General features: G+C 40.0%; 1 long non-coding RNA gene across 7 annotated transcripts in view; it reads left to right on the forward strand.

The window, feature by feature from the left end:
• Positions 1-19361, forward strand: part of LOC109288481 — a 61852-nt gene extending 42491 nt beyond the window's left edge. For 6 of the 7 annotated variants that reach the window (XR_002095149.1, XR_002095151.1, XR_002095147.1 and 3 more), the window contains 3 exons: positions 8951-9060; positions 12110-12259; positions 19009-19361. This is a non-coding gene — a long non-coding RNA (uncharacterized LOC109288481). Of the gene's footprint in view, positions 1-8950; positions 9061-12062; positions 12260-19008 lie in introns of all 7 variants that reach the window. The other variant, XR_002095153.1, reaches the window with a different exon arrangement.

Raw genomic sequence — 19361 nt, forward strand, 5'->3', positions numbered from 1 at the left:
TTTCCTTTTTGGGGGTTTTTTTCCCTTAAAAAAAAACCAAAAAAAAAAAAAAAAAGGGAAGGTGGTTTTCCAGATAGATTAACGCATAAAGCAGTCACTAGCTGAATGTCATAAAAACTACAGCAGCATAGAATAGCAGAGATTAAGAGCCAGATTTAAATCATGCAACAGTCCAGTTAATATCAATGTCTAATTAAGAAATGCATAAGAAGTCTGTAATGTTGATTTGATGGAGAAAAACTTTAATAGGGTTCCTTTGGAATTGTCCATTTCAATTGCTGTTGTATACTTTTAATGGCTGTCCTACCCAGCCTTTTGTGTTAGCAGGAATCATCCTTAAATTAAAATCAAGGCCTAAAATGGAACACAGGTAGACACATTAGCTTGTCTAGTGAGCAGTCGTGTGAGCTCATGCTGACATTGCAGTACCAATTAGGAAACAAATCTCTTCAAGTCTGGTGTGGAAAAATTATTTGCCATACACTTAAATAATACAATACTAACCCATTTCTTCACTTTTTCTAATCCTGCCAAAATCCCAGTTAATTCATACATTAAAAAAACCGGGAGCTATTCATGAATTACTCTACTTAATTGGTAAGCTTTTCTATAAAGATATATACTAGCATGATGAAGAGGTGGAGTTTCCCATTGCTGACAACAGGATTTGGAGCACCCAGTTCCCTGTTATTGTCAAGGAATGTATCACAGGGTAATTCAATCTCTTAAACCTCTTGAATCTATCTATAGGTGTGGTTCTTGCAGTACCCACAGATAATGATGGATGTATAGCCCACAACTATGGATACAGCTTTTATAGATGAGTCTTGAAAGGCGATGGTCTACCGAAACTGTTAAACTATGGGGTACTGCATAACTAGGGTCTCGTGCACTAATCCACATAGCAAAGAGTGGGGGAGGACTGGCACTGGATTAAAACAGCAGTGTTATTTGTTGCTGCCACTTTTGTTTTTGTCCCAACATATCCAGAGGGAATTCTCTCAAGGGTCCAGGAGGACTGCAAACTCAAAATAACCCCTGTGACCTCAGAAGCAAGCACACTAGGGAGTCATTTTAGAGTTCATTAGAACACATTAAACATTGACCATGGTAAAACACCACACATTATTCCCTCTGTCTTTCTCGTCCCTTCCAATACACAGTCTCTCCAGAGACCTTTCAGGATTATATCATTAAACTCTGCCCCTTCACTTAGCAAATAAAAAGGAGAAAAGAATGGAGAAAAAATTAGAGCAACATACAACATTGTAAGTCCTATAGCCTGGTCACCATTACTGCTGGAGGCATTGTTGTCTAAATCCACTGTCGGTATAGGGCCATATAAATCAACATGAATAGATCACTTTAAAAAGTGATACCATACCATGGCAGTTATGATCAGCTGAGGGTCTTTCAGCTAACAGCCCCTTGATTGAAATGAGTGGGAATTACTGGCATGGCATTCTTGATGGGCATTTCCAGTTCAATCACTTTCCCTGTCCTGGGTCTAACAAAGTCCCAGTTTTCTGACCTTCAGGACATGAGGCAAATTGGCTGGGTTTTTTTCCTCCTCAGCTTTGCATGAATTGGGAGTAGTGGTGGGTAAAGATATTTTTAACAATTGCTCAAAATAAAGCACTGCCTTTAGAAGTGATTTTGAGGGCAAGTTTTGACATACTTGTACAATTCTTTTAAATCAAAACAGGTATCTGAGCCTTTTAGCAATAATACATGAGAGTGAAGTAAATATTGGGGGGATCCCCCAAACTGCTCAGCTTCCAGACTTCTTTAACTCCATCCAACTGGATAAGGAAACAGTCTTCTTTTAAATGATGTTCCAGCCTTTTTGCATGGATTCCCAGTGAAAAGATTAAGATAAATCAATATATCAGGTACCTAGTGACAGTAAATCTAGCATGCATTCTCAGTAGGAGGGCAGTAAAGCACTGGAACGGGCTGCCCAGAGAGGTGACGGGATCTCCATCCTTGGAGGTTTTCAAGACCCGGCTAGACAAAGCCTTGGCTGGGATCATCTACTTGGGGCTGGTCCTGCTTTGAGCAGGGGGTTGGACTAGATGTGACCTCCTGAGGTCCCTTCCAACCCTCATTTTCTATGAGTCTAAGACAGCACTGTCTTTACTAACACTGAATTGTCCAGAGGACAACGTAAGCCAGATAGTGATGCAAGAGAAAAATGAGAAGTAACTCCATGGAGTACATGAGGATATGCTGTGGGATGTGAAAATGGAGATTTTCATGGACCAATCTACTTTGTATATTTGTCAAGAGACCCACAATGCTTAGTTTGGGTAAAAGAAGGAAAAAAGTAATTTTAGTGATATTGTGCAGTGATACGGAGTAATCTTCTGCCTTACAACAGATCGGTTCTACCTTGACGCAGCTTTCCACTACTGTTATTCCATTACCTGTCTTCAATTTTGTTCTCTCTCCCTCATCTTTCTTTCATTTATACCTTCCTTGTCTTGTCTGCATCCATGCCTCCCCTTCTCATCATACACCCCCTCTCATTCCCAGCTATACAGAGCTTGCAATATGGCTTTCCATCTTTGTATGCATGTACATCTGTTTCTATTTTAAACTCCTCTGGACAGGGACTTGTGTTTATAGAGTGCTTAGTGCTGGACCGTGGCTGGTGGGTTCTGCTCCTGACTTGGGTCTCTGCGTGGCCTCACAACAGGAGGAGCAGAGGTGCTCAGTTCTCTTTTGTGGCAGAGTTTATAAATTGCAGCTGGAAAAGCACATCCATGCCTTTCCATTGTAACGCCACGCTTAAATTTGAGGAGGCACCGGCTACATTGGAAAACGAAACAACCCATTCCAAAAAACTTGGCTTTATCCTGGAGCAACAAATTCAAGGGGTGAAGGAATAACTTAGCTTTTATGCACAAATGTAACTTAACCTCTCTGGTGTGAGGGCCAGTCAGGGTGCCAGTTTTAAGGATCAGAATATGTTCCATCACCTTCTTTGACTTTTCAAATAAGATAATAGCCCTACCAGTTCCCGTTTCCATGTAGGAATACCCCCATGCAGCTTCTACTCGAGTCCCAGGCAGGTTGGAGTGGTTGCCATCAGTTGATCATTGTACAGCTGGCAGGAAGAGATGAAACTGCTCATTTCCATCTGTGACATTTCTCAGCCAGGAAGAAAGCTACAAGGCATCTGACTGTATGCTGGGAGGCATCAGAGCAGCCACCTGTTAGAGAGCCTGATGAAGAAAATTTGGTAAAATGTAGAGCTGCGAAGGACTGCTGGGAGTGAAATAAACTGATAAAGGAGAAGGGGATTGTGCCGTCTTACTACCATCCACAATTTGCAGCTCTCAGATGAGGTCAGGACCCATGAGGACACAAACAAATACAATCTTATATGTGAAGCAGATTACGAGACGTGCATTGGAGGTGTGGATAGCACAGATCACTACTAGTCAGAGCACTGAAGAGACTCCACTGTTAAAAAAGGGATTTTGAACACTGGAAGTCCATGTGGCCCCATTAGCAATGCTATTGTTTTTAGTCAGAATATAGCACCTTAAAGGGTATTGTTATTTCTGGACTTCCTAATCCATGTCATTTGTAACCATCTATTGGAGAAGGTAGACCTGCCTGACTTTGATGGGGAAAGTCACAGAACTTTTGAGTCTGTTACAAGGAAACCACTTTTCCCTACACCAGTGGTTTTCAACCATTTTTTCATTTGTGGACCCTAAAAAATTTCAAATGGAGGTGCGGACCCCTCTGGGCAGTTTGAATGGAGGTATGGACCCCTCTGAATTGCAAGTGTGGGTAGTCACATACTTTTGATTGACCACAATCATCTTTCACAGGCCCCTTAAACAGTCTGCAGACCACAGATGGAAAACCAGTGTCCTATATTAACAGCAAGAGTCAGGTCAACCCAAAACAAAGATTGGGGGACAAATTAAGAGCTCAGGAAAATCATCAATAATCCAGAGACTGAGGAAATATTTATGGTAGTACCCAGAAGACCAAGTGGGCTTGCATAGAACAAGTACAGTATGAACTGAATCAAATATTTTTCAGTATCACTTAAATTTAAAGGGGTACCCAGGTTTTAATCTCAGCAACACATTTGCCAAAGGAAAAAAGAACTCTTTGAGGTGAGCTTCTTTTAAATGTGCATATGTAGCTCACGGGAATGAAATCAATGTGATCTTTGAGTGTTTCAGTTGTTATTTCTTTCACATTAAAGCAGGATTATGGGCAAGGTGTGAAGCAGATTTGCACCTCGCTCTTTGGATGTAGTTAGTCCAAAAGCCAGGCTGGAACTTCTACTGCTTAACTGTTCAACAACATTTTCACACAGTCAGTGTGAGTTACAGGCATTGCACATTTTTTTCACAGTTCTCTTGGTGCCCACGTGAAAATTAAATATGCAAGGAAAAGGCCTGATTTTCAGCCCCTAAGTCATTACGCATACGTGCCCTTCTGCTCACTCACTTTGCACACAGGACTGCATCTGTGCAGGTAAATCACCAATGTGGCTAGATAGCTGGCCCTACAGGTATCTGTGTGTGAACTGTGGATTGGTGCCCCCCCAGTGAACAACACAGCTGCCACACCTGGCTTTATACTGGACAAGCCAGAATATCTCTTCACTTTCATAAAAAGCAGCCATATTCATATTGAAAAGAGCAGCACTGCACTTTGATGATGGTCACACACATAGGAGGACATAAATCAGAGATAGCAGAGTTAGTAGACAGAGCACTGGACTGGGACATGGGATAACTGGGTTTTACTCTTGGCTCCACAACTGACCAACTGTAAGTCAGCCTGTGTTTGATTCTCCTTTTAGTCTTTGCTTGATAGTTTAAAAAAAAAAAAGGTTAAGGAATCTGAACACATATTCAAATTCTTTGTAATATAAAGACAGGAAGTAGGAAGCACAATATTAAAAAGGCTGCTAATTGCTTTACTGTGCCCCAGCATTGCAGCATTCAGGAGCCACTTGCTACCTAGAGGTATGTGGAAAAAACATTTCAAGCTGCATCTACATCCAAATCATTGAATCTTTCCAAATCTCTCCGAATCAATTCAGAGAGATTAAAGGGTCTCCTGATTTGATTTAGATTTGGCGACTCGGCCACCAAATCAGGCCGAATCTCTGCCAAATTGAATCAGAGACTGAAGCTTTGCACAGCCCTAATCGGAGAATCTACCTGTCCCCTTACCTCCCTCACTTGTAAACATTTGTGTCTTGTTTTCAATGAGTATTTGTCTGTCTGGATGAAACATCTAAACAGTGGTGTTTGTTATCTTTTTCTCAGTAAAGAACCATAATATTCTGTACTTGCTCTTGGGGAAGGTACTTACATTCCACATAGGGCGCTGTGGCCAGTATAATTCACTGAAAAACAAATGTGGGCAAAACAGGCTCCAAACCTTGCTATTTGATATTCTTCATGCCTTTTAAATCTAAATATTTATGTGAGTAAGGTATCATATTAACTAATCTTTTTAAAAATCCTGGTAAACTACTATTACCTCTAATAGATCCCTGCAGAAGTGAACCCCTAACAGGTCATTCATAAGCTGATGTGGCTTTTTAAACTGTTCTCCACTGTAAATATTTGGCCTCTTAATGTCATCAAGATTCCAGTTGTTCTGGAATTACGGGACATTGTGAACAGATGCCTCCAATCTGCATGCAATCTATGCAGCTTTATTATATCTATAGCTTTATTATATCCCTTCCCTTACTCTTCTTTATTTATAACTAAATCATCCAAGTTTTCTTCATTCCTGTTCATATAGAACTACAACCCTGAGCCAGAAAGCCTTAGATATTTGTTGTTGTTCTTCTGTGGATCTTTTATATCTCCAGTATGCTCTTTTTGGGCTAAGGTGATCAACACTGACAACTCAGTTTTTGGGATGAGTATTCAGATCAAAATAGATGGGTCAGGCCATCAGCTAGTGTAAAATCAAATTTAATCTATTGAGAGGGCTGGGACATATGACTTAGGGGGAGAGGCTGAAGGAACTGGGTTTATTTAATCTGGAGAAGAGAAGATTGAGAGGGGATTTAATAGCAGCCTTCAACTACCTGAAGGGGGGTTCAAAGAGGATGGAGCTGAATTGTTCTTAGTGGTGGCAGGTAACAAAATGAGGAACAACGTGGTCTTAAGTTGCAGCAAGGGAAGTTTAGGTTAGATATTAGGAAAAACTCTCTCACTAGGAGGGTAGTAAGGCACTGGAACAGGTTACCCAGAGAGGTTGTGGATTCTCCATCTTTGGAGGTTTTTATGACCCCAGCTAGACAAAGCCTTGGCTGTGATGATCTAGTTGATGGTCCTATTTTGAGTAGGGGGTTCAACTGGATGACTCAATGTCCCTTCCAACCCAAATTTTCTATGATTCTATTTCCCTCAGCTAAGCACTTGGCCCCAAAATGCTCTCAACATTTTTATTATAGTATTTTTTTAACATGCCAAAGCAACATCCCTTCACCCTTTTAAATTTAGACTATTCCTTCTAAGATGCATGTTGCCTTTTTTTGCTTGAAACCAAAGAAGAATTTGCTAACTATTGATGCAAATAATGGTTTCAGTCCAACTAGTCTCTAGGTAAATATTCTCATGCACGTCAAACCTTCAGTCTGGGAACCTGAACAATTGTATGTAATGTATACCTAATGTCTTAGAAGGTGATTTAATTGCAAACAAGTTGTTAAAACAAATCCAGCATTTCAGAAATTCAGGCATTACACATTGTAGGAAGTCAATGGCAGGACACATACCTTGGAACATTTTTTTCATTATCACATGAGATTCCCAAGTCCTAAGACTGAAGCATGCATTTCTTTGGGAAAACCTGTTAAAGGTATGGCATATCAGGCAAAGAGATCAGATTTATAGTCCTCTCTCAAATGCTTTTCACAAGGAATAAAAGAAACACTTCCCGTATGGGAAAGTAGCTGCAGGTACTTTCAAAAACAGAGAAAAGTTTGCGACTGCAAAGTGCTAAGCCAGTTCGAATGTTAAAGAAATGATAGCTCTGTGATTGTCAGTGTGGTTTATCCATCTAAATGGGTATTGAATTAAGAGGTGTCCGTCTCCTCCAGAACACACACCACCAATTCAGTGTAGAAAACTTCCTAATGTTTCATCAGACTAATTCCATTACCTTCCTAATAGAAATTACATTTGTTTCCTTGGGCTGTGAAATATAGACATAATAAACCCATGAAAAGAAGAGAAAAAAATAGTGATATTGATTTTCTAAGGATGAGATAACCCAGAATAATTGGGTTCGAAGCACATCTGAACATAATGCATTCTGGAATTTTTAAGAAAGCTTAAACTTTTTGAAGTCTGCCTTCTGTTTAGATTTTCCTTTTTATTTCCACTTTGCTTAATTATAAGGAACATACAGAGAACTCGCATGGTTTTTTGCTTCTGTTGAAACATGCATTTTCTAAGATTGTTCGGCTCAGTTTTGTGTTAACCCTTAAGCTGCTGGTATTGTTCAGCTACTGTAAAGCTTGGGCAGGGTGTAGGGGTGGTTGTGTACATACACTTGCCTTGTCTACCACGTACACAGCTGGTGCAACAATATCTTTTAGTTACTCAAATCTGGTCTTTGAAGCCACAAGTGAAAACCAACCCATTTGTGTCATGTTCAGTTTACTAGAAAAGTTAGTAGGAAGCTGGGCCAATTGCTACTGATAGTCTGAAATGGAAAGTATTTAAATCTCATATTAGAAGCTAAATTTCTCTTAAGTCAATTCTCTGACTGCTATCTAAAATGGTCATAATTTCAGTTTAAGTCAGCATCCATTTTCCATAATAGGAATGGTTCTACATGGTCAAATATACATTCAAAAGTGAGCATCCACTGAAGTAAGTGAAGGATGTGTTTCTCTCTCTCTGGTGTACTTATAAAGTACACTAATTTATGGTAAAAATAATTTAGTAAAGTGAAGAAAGTTGTCTCATCTTCATCATCATCAGTATCCTGAGTTATACCAGGGAAGGATGGATATAGGCCTTTGGTTATTAGCATTAGGTATTTATATTCAGCAGCTATAGTATCATTTTTGGCTCTAATAGACATTTTCCTTTTTTAAATACAAATAGTCTGTTTGGATTGATTTCTTGGCATGTTTTTTCAGCATAATATTGATTTGTTGAATATATCAGACACTGTTTCTAGTAATCTGAGTTGCCCTGAAGAGTTCAATCCCTGCCCACTGAAAGCAGTAGGAGTCCTTCCATTAATTTCAATAATTGTTGGACCAGATGAGTAGTTTGGAAATATTCAAAAGAATATGCAATTTAAAACATCCCAGAACAACAATGGGGTTTCTTTTATGCCTGCATTCATTACACAATTGTTAAAATTCATTGCCAATGTTTTTTTTAAGCATATGGGCTGGATGCAAAGCCTATTGAAGTCAAGGAGAATCTTTCAATTGATTTCACTTGGCTTTGTATTAGCCCATTTATCTGTTGTCACCTACTACATAATGTTAGCCAGGGTTTCTTACTGACATCTTTACACTTGAGTAAAGACTTACTGCCTGGACCTCCTTGTTGAAGGGAACCTTCCAATGAGACTTAACTTGAAGCTTTTACAGGACTAGCAATGGGGGTTTAATGCCCAGTAGAAAGATCTAAAAAAAAAAAAGGAACTTATGTTGCATTGGTACATTGACCCAGAAATGATAAATACAATATGGAAGGGTTACTAATGAGTCATGAATTTCTTTATAATTGTTTTCACATTTGGAATAGCTCTTGTTGAAATCATCTGGAAAACCACTGTAGTCAGTGGGAGTTTTGATATTGATTATAACAACAGCAGGATCAAACCCATAACATCTGATCTATACTGTAACAATACCATGTGTGGTCAAGGGCTTTGTTTTGTTCATGGGATTAAGTGATTTTTTTCTCTTTCTTTTAAGCTATTCTACTCTGCTCCTCCTCCATTTTAAGGTAAAATAATGAAGAAATGAAGAAGGAAGCTTTCTTGAGTTTACAGCAGAAATAAAGCCAAAAAAACAAGGACAGGAAGGTAAAGTACAGCCCATTACAGAGTTCCCACTCAAGTAACAGAGAACAGTAAACTCTATTAAACTATACTGTAGCTCTCTCTCTCATGGACTCAGTTGTCCATAGTGTATTCTGTGTCGTAATAATGCAAATTAAATACGCATTTTTATAATTGCCTCCATTAAAATGATCTATTAATGTTTTAAGGCTCCAGCACTTATGGCGAGATTCTAATTGCACGAGTTTGCCACTGGCAGATTTTAAAGATCTGCTTGATCTTCAGGATATTTATGCCTTTGGGATTATTTTATTGTAAGAAATTAACTTTTGCAAAAGGCTTATTTCTAGCACTAGAAAAAAGTTGGTAATAACTATTGGCCTTTGAAGGTGGTCTTATGGAACTATTCCTGGTAAGATCAGATTAAAAACGCATTTAATTTTAACCCAACTTGTAAACCAAAGCATAAATTATATGATTATTTACTTGGTCTTCTATCTCAGCAAGAAGTCTGTGCAGAAAAATAGGATTAGTAGACTTCCTGGACAGACCAGGAAGCCAAAAAGGAGAATAAAGCCATCCATGATATTTCTTACCAAGGATGGCATCTCCGGGTTGTGTACATTTCCATTCTCTGTGTTGCTATATATACTTTCTTTGTTACGTGTCTATCCATACATAAGACCACCAATAAATGGAAAGCAAGGATATTCATCATTCTGGAGTGAAAAAGCAAGGGATCATATGTATGCTTATAATGGTAGTAGATTGGTCAGACAAGGTAAAAAGAAAGGCAATAGCAGCACAGCTGAAACAGCTGGAAATTTTTACATGCAAAAGGATATGGCCAATTGCACCGAGAGAGCCTGCACTTACCGCAATAGCTACAACCCCAAGCTTTGTCCCTCAGCATGATCGTACTGATGTGCTGTAAACTTCTCAATCTGAATTGTGCACTTTTTGCCTGCAAGTCCCGAAGTTGGAGATGACCAAGCCTCCCTGCTCCTCTCCACACATCTGCCAGCTGCTCCCCACTCTTCATCAGTCCCCTCTCTCATTTCCCATGAGCCGCTGGCAGCCTGCTCATGGTTTTGGCCACAGTTTAACGTGACAGAGATTCAGAGGGGCAAGTTCAGGCAGGTGGGATCATTATGAATATGAAGTTTGATTAAATTCTCAAATAAAGGAAATGGTCAGTTCCAAATCTAAATACTTTTCAAAGGAACTGAAGTCTAGTACTGTGGTCAGGGCACATTAGATTTTATCTGACCGGCTCAGAGCATATTTTCTACTAAGAAAAGGAATGATATGGGGTCTGGAATCCTACTGATCATGTGGCGTATGCTCAACCGGTCAGTGAATCAGAGGAGACATGATAACTTCAGCTAAGTGACAAATCTCACCTAATCGTCTCAGGCCTTTAAAGCACTCTGTGCAATGCTGCATTTGGATTGTTGCTCATGTGTGGAACAGAAGGACAAAATTCAATAGCATTACAGAGAAATTAGTCAACCCAACTTTTCTTTACTGGAAAGAGATAATTTTTCAGTAGTAGCTATTTCACAGGTAATGGTCATTTTTGATGAAACGACTGAATTAAATCAAGATTGAATCTTGATTAAAAAATTGAAATAGATTTCAAAATTGTAAGAAATGTGCCATTTTGACATTTGACATTTGACATTTTTGGTGAATTTTATTTAATTTCAGACTAACGCTGTTAAAAATAAAGGGGTCAAAACTGAAATGAAATACTCTGAATTAGCAGAGAGACAGTATGATTTTTTTTTTAAAGGATTATATCAGCGTGTGAAAATTGGGATAGAAAAAATATTAGAATTTACAAAAAAAATAATTTGAGAAAGTCTTTGCAAAGCAACACTAAAAACAACATTGCCCACCATGTCTAGAAATCAGCATAAAATATGATGCAAATATCACTAATACAAAATTATTGTAAAATACCTATATTTTTGTAAAAATCACCACAACCTTGCAAACGGGCACATCTGGAGTATTTCTAGTTTTAACTAGCATGGTTTATATTCACTTCTAGGGACAAGGCTTCTTATTAAGCCTGAACCACAGCTGATTTGTTGGTCAGATGCCAGAGGAAGGAATCAAGAAGTTAGCGTTGCAGGCTGAAAAATGTGACAAGTTGTTGCTGGTGGTTTTGGTGAACAATTGTTTCACAAACAATCCTAGAAAATCCCACCCCCCAAAATAAAATAAAAAGGAAAAATTAATAATTTCACACCAGAACCATGAGCAGGCTGCCAATGGCTCGTGGGAAATGGGAGAGGGGACTGATGAAGAGTGGGGAGCAGCTGGCAGATGTGTGGAGAGGAGCAGGGAGGCTTGGTCATCTCCAACTTTGGGACTTGCAGGCAAAAAGTGCACAATTCAGATTGAGAAGTGTTTACAGCACATCAGCGTGGTCATGCTGAGGGACAAAGCTTGGGGTTGGAGCTATTGCCAGGCTCTCTCGGTGCAATTGGCCATATCCTTTCGCATGTAAAAACTTCCAGCTGTTTCAATTGTGCTGCTATTGCTTTTCTTTTTGCCTTGCCTGACCAATCTACTACCATTATAAGCACATGTATGATCCCCTTGCTTTTTTACTCCAAAACAATGACTATCCTTGTCTTCCATTTACTGGTGGGCTGTTGCTGTGAACCAATTGAAATGTAGCAGCGCTCCATTGTCCTATTGCCTCAAGTTTCATCCAGAATATTAACAGTTTGGTTGAAAATTTCAAGCCATCTAAAAGTTGATGATCTGCTCATTTCCCCAGCTGAACCACACTTATAGGAGAACCATTTCATTCAAATATTCTAATCTGCCTTGTGACCCTTCACTTTTAACAGAAATGTTTTAAAACCGAGTGTGCGCTTGGTGGGGGGAGGAGGGAAGTGAGCGAGTGAGCTTTGGCTCATAACTGCAAGATAGCTGTTGCCAACTTTGGGTGGAATCAAAGTGCTTTGCAAGTCTTCCCTCTCCTTTCCCTCCCTCTTTACTTCTACCAGCACCTGTCATTTCTGATTTGCAACATCACCTGCTGTTCCAACGCTAGGCTTCTCTAGACCAGCAACTGGAGCAAAGCACAGAAATGCATGCTTGTCATTGAAGTGAGCGGAGAAGAAGGAAGAGGAGAATGATAAGATCGTCGCCTGCAGCACTTTGTTTATGAGAACATCCTTCCAGTGATATATGTCTGCACCAGGTGAAAGTATTGTGTCACCCCTAACATATTTTAAATGCCAGGGCTGTCATGCAGGATGACAATGATGAACAAGTTTAAACAAAATACGGCATTGTATCCATGTACAGACCGTGTTAGTTTTTAAAGGTTTGCCCCGGTAGTATTGCTTGATAAAATGTTTCCTAACTGTGTTGGCATCTTCCCTAGCAGAACCTCATCTCACACTATCTTCAACTAAATCAACTTGCCTGAATTGCATGTGAATCAACACTGTTAGTCATATATACCTATCCATACCTAACACAGCTTCTCTATTTAATAAGGCCTCCATTACCAAAATACCTCTACCATCATCTCTCCTCACACCCCCTTCACGAGGTAGAGAAGCGCTATTATTTTAAGACCCGCAGAGAAGTTCAGTAACCTGCCCAAGGTCACATAAATTGTGTGGCACAGCTGGAAAGCAAACTCAGGTCTCCGACTAGTATCCTGCCGCTAAAGCATCTTTCCCATCTCTTGCCTATATTGCTTTCACCTTTCCTCTACCATGCTTTCATGGAAAGGGTGGAGAGCTGGTCCCATCCTGCAAAGCACTTAGTTTTGAATTAGAGGCACTATTATTCATACTTTCACTCTGCTACATTTTCTTTCCTTGTCTCTTTACCAGTGGTGATACACAGGCCAAAACAATTAAACAGGCATCTGTGGAACTATATGCTGGATCCTTTCTAACTTCATGTTAGCTTTCCATCAAGATTTCTATTGTCTCTTAACCTCTTGGCTCAGTAGTTAGAACGGATTGATAGTGGGTCATTGAAGATTAAAAGTATCGATGGCTTTCCTGAAAATTGGCAAGAGACCTATCACTAAAGTACACCCAATTTCAGGCACAGTCTTATTCTGTTCGTAAATGTATTTAAGAGAACTTGAGGGTGATTAGAAATGCAGAGCCAGAAATGGATCAAACCTTTGCATGACTAAAAAGATGTTGCTCCTGTTTGAACTAGACACATGGGATGCGTCCAAATGAGCGTGCATCTGCGGGGATGCAGACCTGTCTGCAGCTCCGTACATGCCACACATGGAGGCATTCATTGTACTGTTAATTTGCAGTGTGGCAGGGTTTTTTGACACTGGAAGATCCCAGTGTAAAAAAAAACCCATGACAGAAAAAAGCGAGGTGGTGCAAGTAGTGGCAGTGTGCGCTGCCCAAAACGAGAGCCTGGCTGGCCACAGCTACACTCTGGTTGCCAACCAGGGTCTGCTTACCCGATTTGCCACCACTGGAGTCCCGGGAGGCCCCCAAGACCCCAAGTGAGGCTGCTGGGGCTGGTCCAGGTGCTGGCTTCAACCTCTTCTACCCCGCCCATGGCAACTTGCTGTGCAGCAGAGCGCACGTGCAGGGGTGCTTCCCAGGGACAACTAGCAGTGACACATTTGTGCCACTGCTAGTTGTTCCCACGGCACGCATGTTCCCACTCATGGGGATGCGCCCATTAGGTTTGCTTTCAGCATTATAAACAATTTATGCACCAAATTACCCTCTTGATGGCAATTTCTTTACAACTAGTTTCCTCATGGAAAAAAGGCATTTGTGCCACTACCACTGGTGCAATGTTTTTACAAAACATGACTCATTTTCTCAGATTAACGTCTGGAATGGATGCTCTAGGACAGTCCGCCAGAAGTAACATTGACTATAAGAAGTGAATACTGGCAACCAGTTGCTAGCTCGCTGCTCAAATTTAGGTGAAAGTGGTTTGGTGACAGGGAAAAAGAAAAGAGCAAAGGAGTGAAGCTATAGCGATGCATGTCACTTGAGGTGTTTATACACGAGCTCCAGGAGGTGTGGGGGAGATGCACTAATTAAAGCGCCTGGAGCATCATGTGTATCAATGTCCCCCACCCTGAAAAATGGCAGCGGGGTGCTTGGTACTAAAGCTCGAACAAGCTTTAGTTTAAAGAGCCCTGCTGCCAATTTTCAGGCTGGGGACACTGACACAAATGACACTGGAGGCTGCTGGAGCATGGTAATTCCCACGCTCCAGCAGACTCAGTTAAGTGGGTCTGCTCTGATGCACTGGATTTACAGTGTGTCAGAGCAGTCTTCCTGCACGTGTATAGGAGCCAATGATGTTCAAGGCTTAAAGAGCACAGAGGTTTATGTTTGAACTCAGAAACCTGCTGTATGCGTCATTTAATGCAACTCCAGTGATGATGTTAGTACTGAGAAAAAACCAGTCAGATTGTCTCTGGTTTGACACCCGAGGTTATCAACCATCCAAGCTCTTCAACTAAAATCCCACACGACCTTTGCAACACTCTCTACTTCAGTTTTCCCATCTGTAAAATGGAGAGAATACCTGTTTCACTGACCTTGCAGGGTGATTAGGAAGGCTAGTCAATTCATGGTTACAATGTTTCTTGAAAATGGAAGCATCAGGTCAGCATTTAAATCCTGTAACTAAAGATTTTTTTTAAAAAGAAGAACACTAATTTTTGTTTAGACACACCCAAGGAGTGCTTTGCTTGAGATAAGGCTTCAGGCCCATACACTGCATATTTAAGAAATAGTTTACTTCTGAACCAGTAAATGCACTACACAAAGCAGCTATTATTTATGCATTCCTGCATACATGGCAAGGTGAAAATAATAGAATAAACATCATATACTTCATTATGATATCGGTTTACACTTCCAGGGTACACAAAAAGAGGCCATTTCATCAAGCTAATTGCCTGAAAGTAAAAGAGAGAGAACTTTAGCTATTAGTCTATTATGGGGCTTTTTTCTTAATCACAAATAGGGGCCGTGTGTCCCCAGGGGGATGTGTATTCTAATTTACAATTGAACTACAGATCAGAGCAATCAATCTTGTGCAGCACTTTTACAGTGTAATTGCTGCAACATAACAAATAAAAAAAAGCAGCCTAAGTTGGGTTTCAGCTTGAGGTGGAGATATTTACCAGGCATCGGTTCAGGGTGGGAGGGAGAAAGAGGGAGAGAATGAGAGGCAGAGAAAAAAAGAGAGACGCCACAACCATGAATATGCAATGAGGGCTCATTAGTGCCCCAGTGTTGCCATGACGAATGGCATTATCCCTAGACTGGTGCAGCCTAAACATGAATTTTATAACGACCCATTTATCATGACTTGTCATGGATTTCTTTACTGTACTTTCCACTGGCTCACACACCTTTCACCGTTATTACCTTCGAATCCCTTTCTTTTATGATTATTTTGTTTGGTATCGATTCCCATCCTCTCAAGAGAAAGCACTTACAACCAGGAACGCACTGGCATTTGCAGATTGGAAATGCTAGTCAAAGTGGAAGAACCCTTGCAAAATAAGTAGGTGGGCTTCGTTCCACTTCCTGGTGGACAAGTGCTCTTGTTGTCACAAATATCGGCGCTCGCTAGAAGTCTTGTCAGTTGACTCAGCAGAACGGCTCGAATTGAACGAGCATGGAGACAACCGTCTTCTCATTCCTGGCGGGGGTGATGGATTAATCAGTTCTCTTGCCCTAGGCCTAGACTAAAACTGGTCCTCCCATCAGGCCACACCACCTTTGTGCACGGGATAGGAATCATGACCTAATCTGTAGGATGACTGAGGCACTTCATCCAGCAAACGGAGAAAAAACTTCTGGCATATGTGCAGGACACATAATGACCAAAATGTCTAATCGCTTAGAACAAGATGCATGAAGTCAAGCCTAAAGGAAAAAATGATATTTTTAAACAGAAGTAAAGCAACATATGTATCTCCCTTTTCTTTCTTTTCACCACTGCATGTTGCTGTTATTTTACTAATTATCTTATACTCTGAACTACTGAGTTATCACCAGGGATCTTGGTTTTCTCTGATAAATAAAAAATTCCCCAATGTTCAGATTTAAAAAGTAGCCCCAAATCCACATTTTTGGGGATTAAAATGAAATGCCACTAGTATATAGGTATATATAGATATCTATATATAGTGGTGTTTCATTTTAATTAGGGGATTTTTTTATTTATCAGAGAAAACCAGGATCCCTGGTTATCACTGCCTAAAAAGAAGTCCTTCTAGATCAGAAGCTTATAATTCTTCTGCCAGGGTTGTGTATACTCTGTGGTATATAAAGGACTTCATTCTCCAGAGCTATGAAGGTCAGGCACTTCCCAGAAATACAATCCTCACCATATTTTTAAAAGCTGAGAAGTGTATCATCTTCATTATCCCAAATATCTCCAGTGATGTTACTTTTTTCTCCAGTGAAAAGTCATATTAGATTTCTAGAGTAGCTAAGACTATCAAGTCTACCTTGATGGATTTTATAGTTTTCCTATTACAAGATTTCCACTTTGGGTATTGAAAAAACCAAGCAATTTATTTTCACCTATTACTGGTAAAGGGCTTCACTTTCTCGAACAGGTTGGGGGCCTTCCTTGCTCTCTGAAAATACTTCTCCCTAAGTTTCATGTTAGAATAATCTTAGAGAGTTTTTCTTCTTTATTCTACTGGGTACTTGAAATGATTAAAAAGCACATCTAACACCAGAGCAATTAATACCTGCAAAGACTCGTGTTTTAGTTTAATAGTTTACTATACCCTATGACTAATAGTTTAGTAACAGGCCCTATTTCTTTTATAAAATCATCACTTTGCTGTTATAGCTGCCAAGAGAGCTGCAAACTAAAGCGCTAGTTTGTCAAAGCAACAGATTCCAAAGATTCATGCTATGTTTCCATTCTCACATTCGATAAACGAGAATCGCAATGTGTAACGGTGACAGCTTACCTTAGAAAAAAGCATGCTTGGAGGTCCAGGTACCTGGCACTTCCTGATAAGTTAGACATGTCACACTGTTACCTTGTGTTCCCCTTTTCTCTCTGTGTTGTATCTATCTTCGGTCCGTCATCATTTACGTTTGGACTTTACAGACTTGGAGGTTATGTCTGTTTGCTCTAGTGCCTCGCAGAATAGAGCCCTAGTCTTTGAACGTCCTTGAATGAAACCTCTAACATCCCTTCGTAATGCAGTGATGCCAGGAAATTCAGAAAAAAAGCAAGGAGAACATGAAATAACTTTTACCAAAGATAAATACAAATAAAAAGTGTTAGTTCTGCAAAAAAAGTGCACATTTAAGTAACATAGGTCTTTGGGTAAATCCCATATCTTTTACTAGACCAACTCAAATAGTTTGAAAAATCCCTTTTTGCAAGCTTTTGGAAGAAATTTTTTTCCACTTATTTGAGTTGGTCTAATAAAAGATATTGGATTTACTCAAAGAACTTTGGCTGCCTGTGTCCTTAGACCAACACAGCTACAACCTACACCCATTAAAAGAACAGAGATTTAAGACACAGAGGGAGCATCTACACATGATGCTACGGTGACGTAGTGACAAGCTACCTCGCTATAGTGCATTGCTACAGGGATGTAGCTGCTAAAACTAAGTGTCTGCTACCAGGACAGTGCAGGAATGGCTGCTACTGCACCATCATTTAGTACTTCCTAAAGCAAGTACTAAATGACAGCACAGTAACAGCTGCACCGTGGGGCCCATGTGTAGATATGCCCAGCAGTTAGTAAAAATGTTGTTCATAGGAATCTTGTGGGGGAGGAGGGGGCAGCGGGTCATTTGCTAACATCCATCTAACTTGATCTAGCTTCAATCCAGGTATGAATTTGTAATGGTATCACCTTTCTTAGTGGTTTAAAGGACTGCTGCTTTCTACATCTCTGCTTTTTTTTGAAAGACCCATGGTCTTATAATACAGCCAATTTCCAGGTTATACCGTGCTGTCATGATACGCCCATTATGCAATCCTAACTCATCACAAATAATTGGTATTATGCTCAGACTTTTTAAACCTCAGATTTTCCTCAATTCTTGGCATAACTGATCAATCTTTTTGTATTTTCAACTGAACATTCCTATCAAATGAAGCCATGTCCCCTCCTTTTTAAAAAAAAGGTACTATACCTCATCTCCTATTATAAACGTCATGAACAGAAACAATTAAAAAAAATCCTACAATTTAATTCTCTCATTTATCCACAAGTTTGTCATGCATATGGCATTCATTTCTCTCCTACTTCTATTCCCTGCTTCTTGCAAAAGGCTCAAAGCTCATCATTGCCAACACTGACATGCCGTACTTTATACTCATCATCACTGACCAAGCTGACCACTGATAACACGACTGATAGTCTCTATGTTGGTACTGTTGCTACGTCTGTATTTTCAGTTTGTGAAAAGGGAAATCAAAGAGGCTTTTGAAAGACTAAATAGTAAATAGCTATTCTTTACTGACTCCATGTTGTGCATAGCAATTTAGGGAGGCAAATAGTTCCTAGCCCTGAGGAACTCTGCAATATTAACTCTGAGAATAGCAGCAATAAAATATGGTTTGGTTTGGAACGTGTATTGGGAGAAGAGAGGAGGGAGAAGAGGAGAGGGAATAGTAAGGGGTTGAAAAGGAATACACACACTCTCAAAAGAGTTGATAAGTCCTAATTCCAGTTTGGCCCATCCAGGCCCATTTTTTCTCAGATTTATTTTATGTTAAAATTATGAACAGTCATCAAGGTGGTGTTGGAAGGTGGCACTGGGGTAGAAATCAATGATGAAAAGGTGTTGTCCATTCCTGAGGCACTGTACCCATATTATGATAATGTTGCTGGACCTCTATGAAACATTGAACATAGCTATGTTCTGTTGTTTAAGAGGTGTGGTGGGGTAAGAGATTTCCTGTTTGAATGGTTTTACTTATTCTTTACAGGTCCCACCTCGAGAGTTGTGATGGGCCCCTCTTTTTCTACTACTTCCAAAGACTGTGGAGTTCCGCGTTCTCTTCATTATCTGTACGAAGCCATTGAAAAGGGAAATTTTGAAGCATCATAGACTAAGAAAGACCAGCCCTAGGCAGATGACACTTTGCTCTATATCACCTTGACATCAGACATAGCACCATCTCACAACTCTCTAGGTGGAGATTGGTCTGGAGAGTAGCTGTTTAACCTGGAGCCAGAAATGTATCCCATACCTTTCATCTGATTTGCAAATGACAATCATTAAAATAATAAAATAAAATAAATTGAGGACATTCCTTATAATATGGTAAGTTCCTAGTTC

The sequence above is a fragment of the Gavialis gangeticus genome, unplaced genomic scaffold, assembly GCF_001723915.1.
Source record: "Gavialis gangeticus isolate Ggan-Ray unplaced genomic scaffold, GavGan_comp1, whole genome shotgun sequence".
NCBI classification, from domain to species: Eukaryota; Metazoa; Chordata; order Crocodylia; family Gavialidae; genus Gavialis; species Gavialis gangeticus.